Genomic DNA, 21,677 nt, shown 5'->3' with positions numbered 1-21,677 from the left:
AAACTTCCAGTGGCTTCTCTTCATACTAGAAAGAAGTTTAAACCATTTTTTATATCTGCCTACCTTTATTCCCATAGCCCACTACATTCCAGCCTCATGGGCACTGTGATCACTATAAATTCTGAACTTCACAAAGTGACAGCTGATGTTTTCTGGTGATTCACTTCTCAACACAAGTGTCACCTCATCAGGGAGACCTTCCCTGACTATTACATTGCCCTCAATTCTACCCCACTTCCTGTATGTGCTATCACATTTTCCTTCCTTCATCCCCCTTTTGAGCTCTTATCAATAATTGAGAATATTTTACTTATATATTTGTTTACTTCTCCCCACCAGAAAATAAACTTAATGACAGAAGAAACTTTATCTTACTGACCACAGTAATCCCAACATCTAGACAGTGGAAACACATAAGCAGCACTCCATAAATATTTGTAGAATGAACAAATGAATGAATGAGTGACAGTATATGAAACACACAATATAATGATTGAATGAATAAATGGCTACAAGTCTCTACCTAGGAATGTGCTGTCAGGCAGAATCTTTGAGACCAGACAACTTTCCATCTGATAGCTTTCTTCATGTCTCTTCCCTTACTGAATAACAATACTATAACTGAGGTATATAAAAATAAAGAAAATTAAATAAGAGAGATTGGCAGTATATAAATGGGTTGAAGAACGCATCTCGTAAGATCACCTAAGGGCATACACGAGCTGATTCCAGAATTCTTTTCTTTCATAATCCTGTCTCTGTCATTCAATCAACTAGCAAGTATGAACTGAGGATTATGTTTTCTATTTCTAAATATCCATACTAAGGTCTCTTGAATACAAGTAGTTTTATATTCTTTGAGAGTATTATAATAGAAACAGCATGGTCTTCAGTTAGTGAAATATGAATTGGAATCTTAGTTACAACCAGTACTAGTTATGTCAACTAGGAGCAGTTACTTAATATCAATAAGTCTAAGGCAAAATGATACTTTGAAACTATCTGGTATATAAGTACCTTCATTGTTAGCTCTCCCTTAGAGAGCAGGAATTAAAAAGTAGAAGAAACCGTAAGAATAGATCAAATATATCTTTATTCTAATGTTCACTGTTGAACACTGTGGTTCACCTATTTACTGACAAGCAACAGGTCACAAGCAGAGCTAAAAAAATTAATGTAAATATGATTGTATTTGCAAAGGGTAAAATCACATCTCTCAACATAGTAGGCATTCATCTGCTGAAATAATATCAGGTCAAAGAAACTTTGGCCTTTTAATTTTTCACACATTTCTTAGATTTGTATTTCTAAGAAATGGGGTGATACAGATGTTAGATCCAAACACTCCTGGATTATGACCTTTGTTTTACCACTTAATAATTATATCACCTTGAGAGATTTACTTAACTTCTATAAGCCTCAATCAAAATTGGGTTGTTGATAATTTAAACATACTTCAAACATTTCCCATTGCTCTTGGGTAAACAAACAAACAAAACAAGCAAAAGCCCTTATTATTATTATTCTTTTTTGAGATGGAGAGTCTTACTCTGTTTCCCACACTGGAGTACAGTAGCTCAATCTGAGCTCACTGCTACCTCTGACTCCTGGGTCAAGTGATTCTCCTGCCTCAGCCTCCTGAGTAGCTGGGATTACAGGCAACCGCCACCATGTCTGGCTAATTTTTTCCATTTTTAGTAGAGATAGGGTTTCACCATGTTGGCCAGGCTGGTCTCGAACTCTTGACCTCAGGTGATCCACCCACCTCAGCTTCCCAAAGTGTTGGGATTACGGGTGTGAGCCATCATACCTAGCCAAAAGTCCTTATTATTAAACACTCAGCCAAAAGTCCTTATTATTAAACAAACAAATGAACAAAAGTCCTTAGTATGGTTTACTATGTCCTATATTTTCTGGTTGCTTATTTCAAACCACGATCCTTGCTGTCTGTACTCCAGTCATACTGGCTTTTAGTTTTTTCCTTCAAAGTGCTATGTTTTCTTCCTATTTACCTAAAGTAGTAATCTTTACTGGAATTCTTTATAATAAATGAAATTAATATTAAAAGCACCTAGTATCATAGTAAAAAGAGAAGCAGTGCAGCATAACAATAAAGACACAGGCTCCATGTCAAATGCCTGGGTTTGAATCCCAAACTTCACTGATTGCCACGTAACTCGGAAAATTGCTTAACTTCTCCATAGATCGGTTCTCCCACCTTTAAAACGAGAATAATGAGGCCTCCCCCATCACAAAGTTGTTGGGAGGATGAAATAAATTAAAGCTATACACTCATGACAGGGTACCTGGCACATAATCACTCAAATGTTGACTATTACTTATCATAATCATTTTATAGAGGTTCTAAAAATGTTAGTTCTTATTTCCTTGAATTTCCCATATTTCTGTGAAACACATTGACTATTAAGGAGGTATGATACAATAATAATATTTTTTGCAGAAGAAGTACAAATTTGTAAAATAATAAAAACTTATTTTAGGTATGATAATGCTATTAGGCTAAAAGTTCTATCACCTTTTTTAGCAAATCCTCTTTTATCAGAGATGCTGAGTAAAAAAAGTAATCAATGAATGTACTTTCTTTTCCCCTCAAGTTCAGCCTCTGACAGAGATGCTTATGCTTTTGTGATATGAACTTGTGCTTTTCACAGAAACGAAAAGCCCCAAATTATTATCATACCTAAAATCTTAACAATTCTTTAATATAAAACATTCAATCGATGTACAAATGTCTTTGTTCTATATTTTTAAATTGTCTGTTTGTTTGAATCTGGACTCAAATAAAATCCATACATTGAAACTGGCTGATATGATTCAAGTCTCTTTTAATTTGTAAATGCTCCAGCCAATCTTTTCTTTTTTCTTCCTTATTATTTTTAGCTGAAGAAACTAGGTCCTTTGCCTTTTAGAGTTTTCCATAGTCTGGATGTTCCTAACTCTATCCCCCTGGTGTAATTTAACATGTTCTTCTGTCCTTTCTATTTCCTACAAATTAGGCTTGATCATGTTTAGTTTTTTTTTTTTTTTTCCATTCTGGCTGGACAGCCTCATGGTGGAGGTACATACTTTTGTTAGCAAGTACATAATTTCCTTCTTATGTAAGACAGGGATAATAATGGTGTGCAACACTTTTTTTTTTTTAGACAGAGTCTCACTCAGGCTGAAGTGCTATGGCATGATCTCAGCTCACTGCAACCTCTGTCTCCCAGGTTCAAGTGATTCCCCTGCCTCAGCCTCTCAAGTAGCTGGGATTACAGGTGTTCGCCACCATGCCCGGCTAATTTTTTATATTTTCAGTAGAGACAGGATTTCACCATGTTGGTCAGGTTGGTCTTGAACTCCTGACCTCAGGTGATCCACTGCCTAGCCCTCCCAAAGTGCTGGAATTACAGGCATGAGCCACTGCACCCAGCCAATGGTGTCTAACTCTAAAAGCTAAGATAATTAATTGCGTTACTACAGGTCAAATGTTTAGATTAGTACCTGGCACACAGTAAGCACTCCACTAATATTAGCTCTTACTACACTGCACACAGAGAATCAATAGGATTTGATACCAGATTAGATGTGAATTTGTGAAGAAGCAGCTGAAGATAACTAATATTTCTACCTTGAGTGGCTAAGTAGATGCTGATATCATTGACTAAATACAAGGAATACATAAAGAGGAAAAGGTTTCTGGAAAATTAGAAGAAAACGAGTTCAAGTTTGAACTGGTTGAATTACATGTCTGTGGGATAACCAGGAACCAATGCTATATAGACAGCTACAAATAGAGGTTCTGCAATTTACAAGAGAGATCTGGGGAGCTACAGATAAAGATCAAATGCTGACAGGAAAGGGAACTTAACGAAAGTCACAGTTACCACAGAGGACTACAAGACCTCTTTGAAGAATGGAATGGCATTGGATAAAGAGAGATAGCAGCACTTCAAGAAAAGGAAATCTGTGGAGAAAAAATGCCGACAAAATCATCAGTATATTTGTGGCTAAAGGAGCATTTTGACTATAAAAGAATGTGTGTTGGAAAGCAGAGGGAAATTAATTTAGGTCAATAAGGACAAGGCTACATATAAATGGCTTCGAAATTCAGGAATAGATAATTCAATTTAAGTAGGAAATAAGACACTGAAAAAGTTAGCAAGACAGCTGAACTCTGCTATGACAATATTATACAAAAACCTATCACAACAGAATTTGAAAAGTGGAAAATATACTTGCTATATTATTTGAAAAGATTTTAATTTATGCCAGTTTTTCGGTTTTATTGTTTGTTTGTTTTTTGAGATGGAGTCCCACTCTGTCACCCAGGCTGGAGTGCAGTGATGTGATCTCAGCTCACTGCAACCTCCGCCTCCTGGGTGCAAGCAATTCTCCCGCTTCAGCCTCCCAAGTAGCTTGGACTACAGGCGTGTGCCACCATGCCCAGCTAACTTTTGTATTTTTAGTAGAGATGGCCTTTTACCATGCTGGCCCAGGCTGGTCTCAGACTCCTGACATTGTGATCCTCCCACCTCGGCCTCTCAAAGTGCTGGGATTACAGGTGTGAGCCACTGCTCTTGGCAATTTATGCCAGTTTTATTTCCACTAAAGTTAAAAGGAATGTTGTCTAGGCTCTGTAGCTTTAGGCAATAACCCAAAGGTGGATAGCGTTATCTTTAGTACCTTCCCAAATCTCTTCCCAGTCCCTTCTCTTGCCTCTTCACTTCTTGATGAACCAATGTTCTCAATCTGCTCTAATATAAAAAACTACATTTTTGCAATGATACACTGTTTTGGTCCCCTGAAGCACCCTGGTTACATCTCTACCCTGTCAGGAAATCATTCATTCTCTGTTGCCACTCTATAGGTATCAGCTTAAAAAAAAAAAAATTGATTATCTAATTAAGGTAATTCATACAACACTGTACCTAGGGGATATTTAATTTCAAAAAGAGGAATCTGTTAACATTTATGAATTTCAAATTGCTAAAATATATTCTCTCTCTGTTTTCTATACTATACATTCTAGTTACATAGACTAAAAGGCAAAAACGTCACTAATTTTCCTTATATTACACTTTGCACACCTACAAATCCAAGTTTTGCATAGATATCTGCTGGGTCACTACTAGGAAAAAGTATTGAGACAGACTCGAATGTAACTGCAAGCATAAATAAAATATAATATATGCCTTTACTAGATTATAAGGAGTTTACAGTCGAATAGGTGAAACAGCTGAACATACAATCATCACATAAGGTATCTAAGGATGCTGTAACAATGTTTCTGAAACTTAAACCATGTATAAACCACTTATGAAGACAAAAAAAGAGTTTTGTGAAACACTGCCCCCCCATTTTTTATATATAAAAAATATATTTATATATAATTATATATTTATATATAAATAATTATATAATTATATATAAATAATTATATATTTATATATAATTATATATAAAAATAATATATACAATATATAATATATAATATATATTATAAGTACAATATAATACTGACTTATTATATCGTTACATTACTGAAATACAGAAAAATAAAACTATGGATAAGGATATACTCTTCCTCTTGTTTCCAGATCTTATTTCAGATGTAATACCAAAACAATTTCCAAATATGTACATAAAAGATACAAATAACACATTTCAAATTAGTTTCATACAATGTCTTGTAAAAACAAATCATATTCAACATAAAAATGGTACTGCCTGCTATTTCTCCATTATTTTCCAGTTACATTTGAGTTTCACATGCCTATAGTCTAGTGATATGGTTTGTGTCCCCATGCATATCTCATTTTGAATTGTAACTCCCACAACTCTCACAGGTCATGGGGAAAATGCAGTAGGAGGTGACTGAATTATTGGGGCAGGCCTTTCCTGTGATATTCTCGTGACAGGGAATGATTCTCACAAGATCTGATCATTTTAAAAATGGGAGTTCCCCTCAACAAGCTCTCTCCCTTTGCCTACCACCATCCATGTGAGATGTGACTTTCACCTTCTACCATGATTATAAGGTATCTCCAGCCATGGGGAACTATAAGCCCAATAAACCTCTTTCTTTTGTAAATTGTCCAGTCTTGGGTAACCAGAAGCATGAAAATGGACTAATGCATCTAGTATGCCCTAAATGATTTATTATTATTTGTTTCTACTCAAACGACTGCAAAACTTTTAGTTCACCCTGATGTCATCAGGCTTTCACTTAATACAAGTGAACCATTTACAATATTAAACCTATTTTGGGGCTGGGTGCAGTGGCTAACGCCTGTAATCCCAACATTTTGGAAGGCTGAGGCAGGTGGATCATAAGGTCAAAAGATTGGGACCAGCCTGGCCAACGTAGTGAAACCCCATCTCTACTAAAATTACAAAAAATTAGCTGGGTATGGTGGCACATGCCTGTAGTCCCAGCTACCTGGGAGGCTGAGGCAGGAGGATCACCTAAACTTGGGAGGCAGAGGTTGCTGTGAGCAAAGATCACGCTACTGTACTCCAGCCTGGTGACAGAGCAATACGCCATCTCAAAAAACAAACAAACAAACAAAAAACAAAAAAACACATATTTTTATTCTTTTTTTCATTAGACTAACAAAATTAAACATAATCATACTTCTCAAACTCCATGGTAGTAATTGGTTATAAGGTAGGCATGGCTACCACATGATCTAAGAATATGCTCATACTTATTTCTTTTATATTAACATTGAAAATTTTAGCCCTCTTTCTCCCTGCAGAGAATATATTTGCATACTCAGGTCCATGTACCCCTGTGTTTAAGTACACTGCTATAACAGAAATGACAAATCTGAAAGGCAGAAATGATAGGGAGATTAATTCCAACTGCAAAGGATCTAAAGGTTTTATGGAGGAGGTAACATTTGAAATGAACTGTGACATTTGAGTTTAGTGCCAAGTGTCTACGTTTTCTGAAATTTCCTTTCCACAAAGATGACACTGAAAATATAAAACTACTAGAGTTTTTTTAAAAAAGACACACAGGAGATATTCAGTGTTAAGGGCAGTGAGGAGACAAAAATAATAAATTTTATGAACAAAGGTTGAGGGGGTTCTATTGAGGAGAAAGAAAATCAGAGAATAGGCTGGGCGCGGTGGCTCACACCTGTAATCCCAGCATTTTGGGAGACTGAGGTGGGCGGATCACCTGAGATCAGGAGTTCGAGACCGCCTGACAAATGTGGAGAAACCCCATCTCTATTAAAAATACAAAATTAGCCAGGCGTGGTGGTGCATGCCTGTAATCCCAGCTACTTGGGAGGCTGAGGCAGGAGAATCGCTTGAACCCGGGAGACGGAGGTTGCGGTGAGCCAAGATCGCGCCATTGAACTCCAGCCTGGGCAACTAGAGTGAAACTCTATCTCAAAAAAAAAAAAAAAAAAAAAAAAAAGAAAAAGAAAAAGAAAGAAAAAAATCAGAGAATAAAATTGCAAGCATTAGATGTGCTATTTTCAAAATAAACAGCATACTTTGCATTTTGCAAAGTTTACACATACTATCTTAAATTTTGATGCAAAGGTACCTATTGATGTAGTGTTTTAAAAATGCATTTAAAATGCATTTACAGAAGGACAGCTTCAGGAATACTTGTATTAGTTAAACTATTTTTAACATTCATGACACACTAACTTTTGATGCTATATGGTAAAAAAATTTTTTCCCATTTTTGTCAAAATTCTTTCTCCTCCCTTGTTTTTACTTGGTATATTTATATTTAAAAAAACCAAAGAGGTCAAATATCATAAACCTATAACTCAGTGTATAACATCCATTTTCTCATCTAAATGGTTTCTGCAGACTACAGTTACATTTTATCCACTCCCTGACATTTCTTACATCTCACAGCAGACGTGTACATTGGTGTCCTACAAAGTGTTAGTGGGAAAAAAAAATTTACTAGCCAGATTAAATTTCAAGTAACCTTAATTCGGGAAATGTTTATCTAGTCTACATGCTAGACTCTGATTATTACAATAAGAAAACATCAAACCACAGCAGAAAACTGGTTTTTATTTAATATCATCTGATGTTTCTAATAATTATACTAGATCTGTAAAAGTTTCTTTTTCATAAAAGATTGATTTATTAAACGGTAGCTCATTTAGAATTTCTGATAAATAAGAATCTATGTTTAAATAAAGGATTGTGTAACATTCCACACTTTGACTTGTTCAAAAGAAGTTTAACTTGAATCTGTACAGCATGGTGTTATTTACATATGCAGCCACTCATACAGAGAACATCATGCATGCTTTTAGTTCCACTGATTGTTAAATGTTAAAACAGTACAAATTCTGAGAAAATCCAGTAGAGGTAAATAGAAGGTTTCTTTTATCCAAATATACATTTAGGAATAGCAATGGGAAATAGATTTATATGAAGTAATTTAAATGACTGCTACATACTAACTTGAAGATATTGTTCAAAACATTCAGACTCTAGAAAACAAAATGTTTAATACATATTTCATAACTTTACTACATTTAAAAATTTTAACTTTTAGATGTGTTATTTGGTACAAAATATGGAAATTCCTAAAAAGACTTTCACTTCTGGCTTTATGACTTAATATTTTACGAAAGTTATTTTAAAATTCACTATAACTACTTTTGGTATTAGAAAAGTGAAAAATAAAGGTCAGATAGTATATAGTAAACTTGTTCTGGAAATGACTTTTTTGCACTTTTCAAATAATGATTCAACTATCACTTATAGCATACTAGAAAGGATATTTGACCTTTCCAAGTCTCATTTGGGCATCTGTAAAATGCAATGATGTCTTCTAAAGTTTTTAAAGGTTCAAATAAACACTTAGTATCTTAAAAAAATCAGTGGATAAATAAATATTAGCTTTGTTCTTCATTCTTCAACACATGTATCAAAATACATTTATTAAAAATTCTTAATGGTGGTTGAGTACAGTGGCTCACACCTGTAACTCCAGTCCTTTGGGAGGCCTAGGAGGAAGGATTGCTTGAGGCCAGGAGTTTGAGGTTACAGTGAGCTATGATTGTGCCACTGTAGTCCAGCCTGGGTGGCACAGCAAGATCTTGTTTCTAAATAAAAACATGACAAACAAACAAAATCGCAACAAAATTTAATGGAAACCAATAAATAATGTTAAAATTATTTATATTAAAATAACTCTTCACTATGTATCTTAACACTTACTAAAGTTTTTAGTTTATAAATTCTTGTAAGAGTTGACCATTAGGCTAATTTCTTCCTCAAATGTTATATTTCAACAATATTAAACTAAGGCCAGGAATGGTGGCTCACACCTGTAATCTGAACACTTTGGGAGGTCACGAGGAAGGCAGATCATGAGGTCAGGAGTTCAACACCAGCCTGGCCAATACGGTGAAACCCCATCTCTACTAAAAATAAAAAAATTATCCAGGTGTGGTGGTGCAAGCCTGTAATCCCAGCTACTTGGGAGGCTGAGGCGGGAGAATTGCTTGAACCTGGGAGGCAGAGGTTGCAGTGAGCCAAGATTGTGCCACTGCACTACAGCCTGGACAGTAGAGCGAGTCTCAAACAAACAAACAAACAAAAACTAAAACTAAAATATCTACATGTCTCTGAACATATGTTCTTTCAAGTCTATATGCCTACTTCCTCTTTCCAGATCCTATTCTATGTTATGAATCAAAAATCTAGACCACATGTGTCACTCCTCTGTAAACGTTTCTTGATCCCCTGTGTTAGACAGAATGAATCATTTCCTTTTCCATTCTTCTCCTAAAACTTCCAGAGGTGTCCAATCTTTTGGATTCCCTGGGCCATACTGGATGAATAGGGATTGTCTTAAACCACACATAAAATACAGTAACACTAACAATAGCTGATTAGCTAAAAAACAAAAATTGCAAAAAAAAAAAAAATCTCACAATGTTTTGATAAAGTCTTCAAATTTGTGTTGGGCTGCAATGACAACTGTCCTGGGCTGCATGCGGCCCACAGGCCACAGGTTGGACAAGCTTGACATAAACCAGTGAGAGAGACAGTAGAGTTCAAATAAAACAAATGAGATGTTAAAAAAAAAAAAGACATTTGAACAATGGCATAAACTTTTTTTTTTTTGAGATGGAGTCTTGCTCTGTAGCCCAGTCTGGAGTGCAGTGGTGTGATCTCAGCTCACTGCAATCTCTGCCTTCTGGGTTTAAGTGATTCTCCTGCCTCAGTCTCCCAAGTAGCTTGGACTACATGTGTGTGCCACCATGCCTAGCTAATTTTTGTATTTTCAGTAGAGATAGGGTTTTGCCATGTTGGCCGGGCTAGTCTCGAACTCCAGACAAGTGATCTGCCCATCTTGGCCTGATCCACCCACCTCAGCTTTCCAAAGTTCTGGGATTACAGGTGCTAGCCACTGCACCCAGCCACAATAGTATAAAGTTTCTTCATCAAGCTATCTTAGTATCAGGATTAGTTCTGGCCACAAGTGACAGAAAGCCCAAAGGAGAATGGCTCAAACAATATAGAATTTTATCTTTGTCATGTTAAAGAAGTCCAGATATAGGCAGGACAGTATGGACAGTGTAACATCATGTTAGTAAGGATTTTCTTTCTTACTGCTACTTACCCATTCTCATTATGGGGTTTCCACTCACAGTCCAATTATCATGCTCACAATTCAGCCAGCAAGGAAGAAAGGGGGAAAAAATGATGTGCACCCATTCCTTTAAGGATACATCCTGAAAGTTGCACACACTACTTCTGCCTATATATCTCTTCCCAAAATTTAGTTAGATTACTATATCTAGCTGCAAGGGAGACTGGGAAATTATGTTTTTATTCTAGGTAGTAATATACTGGAAAAAAATTAGAAGAGGGTTTATCAGCATTAGGGACAACTATCAATCACTGCCATCCTTGGTTACATCTTCCCTGTGGTGGGTATCTGACATTTTAAATTTACTAGCTAACACTAGTGTTTCTGACAGTGTGTATGTACACTATAAAATTATATAGCAATTCCTTCTAAATTTCAATTATTAAGTATTACTTTTGAGAGATATATATCTCTATAAAATTTAAGTAATATTCATAATAAAATCACCAAGGAGAAAAATGCAAAAAAATTTTTTTGAGAAAAGGTCTTCCTCTGTAGCTGGAGTACAATGGTACAATCTTAGCTTACTGCAGCCTTGAACTCCTGGGCTCAAGCAATCCTCCCACCTCAGCTTCCCAAGTAGCTGGGACTACAGGCTTGGGCCACCATGCTCAGCTAGTTTTGTTTATTATTTTGTACAGAAAAGTCTCATTATGTTTCCTAGGTTGGTCTTTCATTCCAGGACTCAAGCAATCCCCTGTGTTTGCCTCCCAAAATGCTGGGATTACAGGAGTAAGAGCCACTGCGCCCAGCCAAGAAATTTAATAAAAACACAAAAAGTCACTTTATTTAAAAGGTTGCCTTGTAACCAATTATAAAACAGACAGCAAATATTACATAAGAATATTTGAAGATAAAATGTAGCCACTATAATAATAAAATTATATATTTTATTATATAAAATATATAATTTTATTTATATAAAAACTGCATGTAAATAAAACTGCACAAATACTCTTAGAAAAGACAGGATTAAGGGAGATTCAAGAAAATAACCTCTGAATTGTTTTATTATACTTTCTGTAAGTGCTGTTTAGAGATTTTTAACCTACTAAGAACTGATCACAAAACAGCACAGTAAAAATTCTAGTAGGATAAAGCAAAGTCAGATTGAGTCCAAGTTTTCATTGATGAGTATGATGAGGGTAAGAAAAATGTAGTAAGTGCCATCTTTTGTGCTAAGTGCTTTATGAGCAATGTTTCATTTAATATTCTAGACATCATAATATTATCCCTACTCTAGAAAATAAAAAATTGGGTCTTAGATTAAAAAGTTGACTTATGATCACAACAGCTACACAAGTAGCAGAACACAAACTTAAAGGCTCTTCAAACCCCCAGTCCATGTCCTTAACTATTATGCACACTACATTCCCTCAAACTCTCTGGACCTTGGTTTTCTCATCCATTATATAGGGGAAATGTAGAGTACTCTAAACTGTCCTGAAGTTCATTCTGGCTTTTTAAGATGTTGGCATTCTAGTTGTCTGACTCTCTTTTCCTCAAATAAAAGAATATTATATTAATAGGTGTAATTGGCCTCGTTGCTGAAACTTATATGTCAATAAAGTTATCACTAATATACATAATGTAGAAGTCTATTTATTAAAACAGACAAAAGGGCCACAATTTGTAAGTAAGGTAAATGTGAATGTTTAGGATACATCGCTGATCGTTATGGTTAATTTCATGCCCCTTGGTGTAACTGCAAAGGAGCAAGCCATAAAGTTATATCAGGAAGAGGGAGGAAAGCTAATAAGAATTGAATTTAAATCTCATAATCCTTTTAAATTCAAATAATGCATTGTTTTATAGGTGCAGACCTGAGACACAAAGAGGCTGAATTGCTGGAAGTCACATAACTAGTACACAGTAACATTAGTACTTGAACTCTATTGGTTCGAAAATCTAAGCTCTTTTCTATACACCCTGCTTCCTGTGGTTGAATTATATTAATGTATTAATATCCTTATTTCAATTTTAATATAAGAACACTAGGCCATGCACAGTGCCTCATGCCTGTAATCGCAGCACTCTGGGAGGCCAAGGTGGGTGGATCATGAGGTCAGGAGATCGAGACTATCCTGGCCAACATGGTAAAACCCCGTTTCTACTAAAAACATAAAAATTAGCTGAGTATGGCGGCATGTGCCTGTAATCCCAGATACTCAGAAGGCTGAGGTAGGAGAATCGCTTGAATTGGGAGGTGGAGGTTTCAGTGAGCCAAAATTGTGCCACTGCGCTCCAGCCTGATGACAGAGCTATACTCCTTCTCCAAAAAAAAAAAAAAAAAAAAAAAAACAAAAAAAACACTAAAGATATAGAAGTTTCTGCTTTATTACGATTACCAACAAACATTTGCTGAGTATAAGAAGAAGATGCACATTAAAATAAATACAATTACGTTATGAGTAACATAGGACTAATAAAAATTAAGCATTACCAAATTATTAGGAACAGAGAGCTAGGATGATTAGGGAAAACCTCAGGGAGATGATTATATATTGATATAGTATTAGAGAGAAAGTTTGATTTCACCAGAAATTTTTTTTAAGTGTGAAAAGCAAAACAATATTCTAGGTAAAGGGAATAACATGTAAGTGTGGAACCAAAACATATATCCAAGGTAGGAAATACTAATAGTCCACATTAGGTAGAGTGTACAGTTCTTACTCTTGAATAATAAAAATATACTGAAGACATGCCGGGCACAGTGGCTCACTCCTTAATCCCAGTACTTTGGGTAGCCAAGGCAGGTGGATCACTTGAGGTCTGGAGTTCAAGACCAGCCTGGCCAACATGGTAAAACCCTGTCTCTACTAAAAATACAAAAATTAGCTGGGCGGTGGCATGTGCCTGTAATCCAGCTACTCAAGAGGCTGAGGCAGCAGAATCACCTGAACCCAGGAGGCAGAGGTTGCAGTGAACAGAGATTGCACCACTGCTCTCCAGCCTGAGGGACAGAGTAAGACTGCGTCTCATGGAAAAAAAAAAAGAAAGAAAGAAAAAGAAAATATGCTGAAGACAAACTGAGGAAGGGTCTTAAACACCAAGTTAGAAGGTCTAGTTTTGATCACATAGGAAATCAGAAGCCACCACATGTTTTCAAATAGAGAAATAAAAGGAACAGAGCAATACATTAATCAGATTAAACTGGGGATTGTGTACAAGTTTCAATAGAATTGATAATGGCCAGGAAGAAGGAAGATCAGTTTAAAAGGCTTTGACATTTCTATGGATTGTGACATGCAAGAAAAAAAGAGAAATTCTCCTGATTTCTGAAAAATTTGATTAAAACACATATATAAGCTGTATATTACATAATATATAAATAGCTACTACACTTTATCCCCTAAACAATCCATAATATAATCTCCCTCTCTAACCATAACATTTTACCTTTAGTTCTTACTAGGTCATCTCATTATACCAGTTTATGTATCAATGACTAGTCTCCTGATCTATTTCCTTTGGATAAAGCAGCCCTTTCCCAGCCTCATTTTATTCCAGCCACATGGTAAATATATATTTGAACTACTCTTTCACTAGCACTTTCAACCTGAATCTATGTTGAAATATACCCTCTTTTCTTAACTCGAAGGGCTGGCAAAAGCCTCACAACACTGACATACAAAGTTAAGGTTTCTAGTATCAGTCACTTATGAACCTCTCAAATGAACACTTCTTACTCTTTAACTTATTTAAAATCCAACAATATTAAGTATCACCTCTCTTCCTGAAATTCTTGGACTTAGATCAGTTGCAATTAATTACTCTCTTAATATTACCCTAAAAATAAACTGTGGGAAAAATTTTTAAAATAAAAATAAGCTGTGGGAGTCAGCATTTTTAAATAAAAAAAAATTTCCATTTAGTGCTAATGTTAACTTCCTTGATTGTAAAGCACTAGATGCTGAACAGAAGGTTTCCAGGGAAATATGTCAATATTTTATTGTAAAACATTCAGTTAGGGCAATAACGTTTTGATTACGAAAAAACAAACAAGGAAAGAGCTACAAATCAAAGAAAGTTAAAATGTCCCCTTAGGAAAATGAATAAATATACTATAAGCATAAGTAGACAAAATTATGATGATAAAGCCTTTAAAAATGCAATATAAGTTCTCTCTAGCCTCAGCAAAATGTTAAACTTAACAAATGAACCATTTTTCAAAAAAACAAAAATGACTGAACATAAATACAAACATTCTATATGAATTTATATTTCTAATAATTAATGCTTCTGGATTTCACGAGTTAAAATAAAAATTAAAACATAAAGAAGAAGCAGATTCATGAAATAGTTTACCAGAAATTTATTTATCTGTTATTTAAGAGAATTTTTCAAAAATGATATAAAGCTCATGACTGAAATTCAGATTTTACCACTTAGAATTTCCTAAGGCCCTGGCAAAGTTTTTCTTTAGGTAATGTATTTCCTTACATACAATGGAAATTAACACTTTAAATAAAACTAAAAAGTATCATTTACTTAAGAGAACCACCCTTTATCTAAAAACTCTCCATATCTGGAAGATTATTTACAAATCCTATATATATCAACAAAAAATATAAGCAAGATGCCTAAAAACTCTACCAAGGTGCTCTCTCTCGCTCTCGCTCTCTCTCTCTCTGTGTGTATATATATATATATATATATATATATATTTTTTTTTTTTTTTTTTTTGAGATGGAGTCTCTCTCTGTTGCCCAGGCTGGAGCACAGTGGTATGATCTCAGCTCACTGCAATCTCTGCCTCCTGGGTTCAAGAAATTCTCTTGCCTCAGCTTCCCAAGTAGCTGGGATTACAGGCACATGCCACCATGCCCAGCTAATTTTTGTATTTTTAGTAAAGATGGGGTTTTGCCATGTTGGCCAGACTGGTCTCAAACTCCTGATCTCAGGTGATCCACCTGCCTAGGCTTCCAAAGTGCTAGGATTTACAGGCATGAGCCACCGTGCCCAGCCTACCAAGGCTATATTTTCGTAATCTTTCCTTAATAATTCATTACAATCTAAGGTAATTTACTTTTAGGTATTTTTTCCTAATGTGGAATCTCCTTAAACTTTCTGCCATTTTCTGGTTAAAAAAAAAAAAACTAAAGAAAAGATGATGTTCAGAGTATAATTCACACTGAAATAATTTAGTATATTTAGGCCTATAACTGCAGTTATAAATTAAAAGTAATTTTCGTTTTAAATGTTTTTTAAATCCTTTAAAGTAAGATTTTAAAGATATTTAAGTAACTACATAAAATATGATATAACTCATTTAAAATGTTAACATTCAATTGGCTGGCAAAAGAAATAATAATTTTAAGCTACAAATGTTTTCTAAGTAAATTCTCATTCTCAGAGAAAATGAAACTTCCTTAAAAGCTTAACTATCATTTTGGTCTTACTGTGATCACGAGGTCAATCTTGTGACATCACTGTTGGGAAACCTGCAATAGGAAAACAGAATTAGCCAACAGCTGAAGCATGCTTAAGAAACTTCAGAAACCAAAAAGTCTGTTTAAAATTTGTGTCTTTCTTAATGCCGTAAGTCATATTTAAGTTAACCTAGAGTATCAGGAATCATAATATAATTAGTATGACAGAAATAAGCATAAAAGGACTGGAGTTTATTTATAGATCATTATTTATTATAGTATGGCAGGTCATGTTTCTGTTTATAATCACCAAAACCCCAGGGTAAACATAATACAACATATTAAAAAATAAACTATAGGACATTTGGGTTACAAGTTTTATTTGTCTTCAAATTATTTACTAAGAAAAGAAAAACTATGTCTTAAATATGTCACAAAGTGAAGACAATTAGGTACTATTTATAAATACTTTTCTCTCTCTGATTATCAGCACAGATTAGAACCAAAATGTCATCTACTTAATACTGGAGACATTACCACATGCTAATACTTATTAATAGTGACAAAATTATCCAAAGCTTGCAAATATCACTGGGAAGAATCCAGAAAAACCATAAATCTAAGGGAAGTTAAACTATTTCCTAAGCTACAAATGGCTTCAAGTTTATCCCTGTGAAATTTAATTTTGAGAAATTTTTAATTTTTTTCTTTTTTTTTTTAAGACAGGGTCTCACTCTGTCACCCAGGCTGGAGTGCAGTGGTGCGATCTCAGCTCACTGCAACCTCTGCCTCATGGATTCAAGCGATTCTTGTGCCTCAGCCTCTTGTGTAGCTGGGACTACAGGTGTGCACCACGCCCAGCTAACTTTTTGTATTTTTAATAGAGACAGGTTTTCACTATGTTGGCCAGGTTGGTCTCCAACTCCTGACCTCAAGCGATCCAACATCTTGACCTCCCATAGTGCTGGGATTACAGGCATCAGCCACCACACATGGTTTGGAAATTTCTTTATTAACAAGGTCTAAATTAATTTAAGATGAGCCCTTAAAAGTGTTAAAAAGTAACGCAAGGTTAGGGCGTTTTAAGGTTCATAATGGGGCTTTCACGTGTTATTTCATCAGATCCTCGTAACGATTCCTTTAAATAGGTAGAAAAGAGATACTCCTTATTATAGACTCCAGGAAAATAGAATTTAGAGATTATACATGACTTGTCCAAACAGAGAACTGAGTTTTTCCTGGTTTCTCTTTTACCTCATACTTTTCACCTAGTCCATCCTACCACTACTCTTCCTCACTTTGTTCTTAATTCAAAAACTGCTAGTTACCTTACTAGTTCAAGATACCGGCTCTCCTATATTACCATTATAGCCTCCAAACTTCTATTCTTTTTTTTTTTTTCCCTGCCTCAGCCTTCTAAGTAGCTGGGACTACAGGTAATGTGTAACCACTGGCTAATTTGTTGTTTTTCAAGAGACAAGGTCTCGCCATGCTGCCCAGGCTGGTCTCAAACTCCTGGGTTCAAGTACATATTTCTGTTCTTAAAGCAAGTAAATCAGATCCCATCACTCCCTTACTCAAAACTGTCTAATGGCTTTTCCAGCTCTTAGAATAAAACCCACAATAATTATCATGGCTTCTTAGGCCCTCTGTTACCTGGTGCCCTTACTGCATTTCCTGTCTCTCTCTACTATGTACCAATCACAATCACCCTTGTGATAATCCCCAAATATATCAAATTTGTTCCACTTCAGGGCCTTGACACTTGCTCTTTCCTCTGCCTGGAGCAATTGTTCTCCACATCTTCATAGGACTGGTTTTCTCACTTCAATCAGGTCTCATAACAAATGCCACCTCCTCAGAGAGGCCTTCCTTTAGCATCAGAGACTGTTGTTAGCTACAAGCTCCATGAAGGAAGATCACTGGAGCACAAGTTTAGTACCTGGAATCCAACAGATAATTATTTACTTGAATGAATGAGTGAACAAGTATATATCAAGTTCCTACTGCATCCAGCATTATGTCAAGAGCTACAGAGGATCCAAAAGAAAGTTTAAATAGAAACTCTTACAAGAATTACTGTCTATTTAAAGAAAATATGCGATTACACTTGGTATACTTTTTTTGAGACAGAGTTTCGCTTTTGTTACCCAGGCTGGAGTGCAATGGCGTGATCTCAGCTCACTGCAACCTTCGCCTCCTGGGTTCAAGCAATTTTCCTGCCTCAGCCTCCCGAGTAGCTGGGACTACAGGCGTGTGCCACCATGCCCAGCTAATTATTTTTATTTTAAGTAGAGACGGGTTTCACCATGTTGACCAGGATGGTCTCGATCTCTTGACCTCGTGATCCATCCACCTCGGCCTCCCAAAGTGTTGGGATTATAGACACTTGGTATACGTTTTTAAGTCACTGCAAGAAGCATTTGGGAAGCTTAAAAATAGAGCAAGTCAGGAGGTGATGAGAAAGTAGGGGTAGTGAATTAAGGGTGTACTATAATGAGGATCTGGATAGTGAAGATGAGGAAATGCAGATGGAATGGGAAACCCAAATCTTCAATGGTGAAACCAAAGGGCTTCATGCTAAACTAATTATTAGAAACAAGGATAGTAAAGAGTGAAAGATTACTTCAAAGGTTCTCTCTCACTCACAAAATGAAAGAAATCTGCAGTGGTAGGGTGGAGTGACTTCTGTTTAGAACTAGGCAAACCAGTGTTACCACAGGCCATTCAAATGAAGATGCTTCCCACCAGCATATAGAAATTTAGGATAGTCCACGATTTAAAATTTTGTTATATAAAAATACAGTTAAAGCCAAGTCTGTGGGCAAGTTCACCAAGGGAATAGGAAGAAAAAACAGAACAGCCAGCAGAATTTGGCAGGTATCTATAAGTAGGGCCCATGGGAAATAAGAGAAGTGGAATTGCAGGGTTAAAATCAGATCAGAAGGTAGCTACATAGGCTGGGAACGTGGTTCATGCCTGTAATACCAACACTCTGGGAGGCTGAGGTAAGCAGACTGCTTGAGCCCATGAGTTCAAAACTAGCCTGGGCAACATGGTAAAACCTTATCTCTACAAGAAATAGAAAAATTGTCAAGGCATGGTGGAACATGCCTGTATTCCTACCCAGCTACTCATGAGGCTGAAGTAGGAGGATCACTGAGCTCAGGGAGGTCAAGGCTACAGTGAGCTGTGATCATACTACTACATTCTATCTTGGGTAAAGGTGTAAGCCTCTCTAAAAAAAAAAAAAAGAAGGTGGCCACGTACATAAAACACATTACTCTCTGTATTAAAAAAAACTGCTTTCAAGGACCTACTTGCCTAATATTAAGCTCTCAACTTTAATCAATACAAAAAAAAAAGTCTTAGGCTGGGCACGGTGGCTAAGTGTAATCCCAGCACTTTTGGAGGCCGAAGCAGGTGGATCACCTGAGGTCAAGAGTTCAAGATCAGCCTGGCCAACCCAGTGAAACCCCCTCTCTACTAAAAATACAAAAAAAACTGACCTGCGTGGTGCCAGGTGCCTGTAGTTCCAGCTACTCAGGAGGCTGAGGCAGGAGAATTGCTTGAAGCTGGGAGGCAGAGGTTGCAGTGAGCCGAGATCATGCCACTGCACTCTAGCCTGGGCAACAAGAGTGAAAAACTCCATCTCAAAAAAAAAAAAAAAAAGTCTTGTGATGATAACAGAGTCAATACAAGAAGTCTTGTGAGGGAAAAAACTACTTCTATTAAACCCTGTAATTCAAAACAGGTATTAAAACCATTGTAAACAATCACACTCAAACAACATGCATATCTGAATAAAAGATAAATGTTCCATTTTACTTTTGATTTTTTGGAAAAGTGATAAGTTAATTAAAGATAAACCTACAGTTAAAAATATAGTTTACTTAAAGTACTAAAGCTCATAGTATAAAAACCTAAAAAAGGCATTCCTTCCTCATGGTAGCAGTTTTTATAAATGACTTACTAGGTAACTATAATTGCATGAGGAAAAAAAAATACATGAAATTAAAATAACACTAGAGGATAAAGCCAGACAAATCTTAAAGCTGCTCATAAAAATCCTAAGTGGTTTTTACAAGCAAAAGGTAATTCTTTCAAATCATTTCAAAACTAAGAAACTTATTCAAATTACACATATAAAAAGCAATATTACATTTTATGAAAACATAATTCAACTAATGTATTGGTTATATGCTATTTCTCTACAAGTCGCCGTTTTAGTAAATAGGCACAGAGGAAAATCTCATTAATATTAACCCCCAGAATACATCTACAAATGTTACCCACCTACCAATATGAAAAAATAATTTTAAGTCATGATATGCAATCCTATGAGTATTTTTCCAGCAGTCAGTATGTACTATCTTTATTTTTCCTCATCCTCTGCCCCAAATCAAAGTGTCTCTTTATGTACTCAATTTTAGCATACTCAAGTCTTAACCTTTGCTTGACAACACTACATACTTACAAAGTAAAGATATTTATCCGTACGTACTTCAGTAAAAAGTCAACAAAATAAATCAACAGAATACCTGTTTTTTCTCACTTCGCTCAATCTGAACACAGAAATGCTGATTAATTCTGAAATTCAGTTTAAGTAATAATCACAACATAATCACTCATTTATATATCAGTTTGATTTTTTTGTGTTCTATGCTCTTTTCAAGGTATGATTATATAATACATAAATTATTTTCAAAATTTATATATGAAAAATAATCTCACAAATCATATGCTATTTATAGGCTGTTTCAGTGTGGTTACATCTTGGATTATGAACTACGGACATGGTGAACTTAAGGACTCTCTTTATCTTTCTCTTTTTAAAGTGTCAACTGTACATATTTTGTCATTTCTTTTTAAGGTTTAATAAAATTTTTATAAACCCTAACTTGCTTACACCATCATCTAATCATTTCAAATACTGACTTTTTAAATTTGAAGATTATTATTCAGTAGGAAAAAAAAAATCACAGGCTTAAGATATAAGCAATACTTTTTTGGCAGGAGGGGAGGATACTTGAAAATAATAGAAAACTATATACTGGGAAACTGGCGACAATGTGGTCTATCCAGTATTGTGCAATGGAACTTTTGCAATAATGGAAATGTTCAGTGTCTATGCTGTCTAATACATACCTGCTTTGATTTGGATATGGTTTGTTTGTTCCTACCAAATCTCATGTTGAAATTTTATCCCCAGTGTGATATTGTAGGAAAGTGGGGCATAAGGTAGGATGTCTGGGTCATGGGGGTGGATCCCTCAGGAATGGCGTGGTGCTATTCTTGCAGTAGTAAGTGAGTTCTTGCTCAGAGACTTGATTGGTTCTCTGGGGAATGGATTAGTTCCTGTGAGAATGAGTTGTTATAAAGCCAAGATACCTTTGGGATGAGTCCCTCTCACCACGTGCCAGCTTCCCCTTTGACCTTCTCTGCTGTATTTTGGTGCAGCCCTCACCAGAAGCTGAGCTGATGAGAACTGTTAGCTACATAAATCTCTTTTCTTTAAAAACTACACAGCTTCAAATATTCCTTTATAGCAACACAAAATAGACTAAGATAGTAACCTATAGCCAAATGTGGCTATATATGTAATATGGCTGGTATTACTAAAGAACTAACTTTCAAATACTAATTTTAAT

At 35.6% G+C, this 21,677-nt stretch overlaps 1 protein-coding gene across 25 annotated transcripts in view; it reads right to left on the bottom strand.

Annotated features, from left to right (window-relative positions):
• The window catches only part of BAZ2B (bromodomain adjacent to zinc finger domain 2B), a 423,693-nt gene that overhangs the window by 239,804 nt on the left and 162,212 nt on the right, over positions 1-21,677 (bottom strand). For 21 of the 25 annotated variants that reach the window (XM_074399602.1, XM_074399600.1, XM_074399612.1 and 18 more), the window contains exon 5: positions 16,057-16,098. The exons of 1 other annotated variant lie outside the window; for it this stretch is intronic. The gene's annotated coding sequence lies outside the window, so the exon portion shown is untranslated. Of the gene's footprint in view, positions 1-8,974; positions 9,099-16,056; positions 16,099-19,535; positions 19,679-21,677 lie in introns of all 25 variants that reach the window. 3 more of the 25 variants (XM_074399607.1, XM_074399604.1, XM_074399606.1) reach the window with 3 other exon arrangements.

This window comes from Saimiri boliviensis, chromosome 5 (genome assembly GCF_048565385.1).
Source record: "Saimiri boliviensis isolate mSaiBol1 chromosome 5, mSaiBol1.pri, whole genome shotgun sequence".
In the NCBI taxonomy this organism is placed as follows: Eukaryota; Metazoa; Chordata; class Mammalia; order Primates; family Cebidae; genus Saimiri; species Saimiri boliviensis.
The sequence above is the reverse complement of the archived record's forward strand: the minus strand, read 5'-3'. Positions and strand labels throughout refer to the sequence as shown.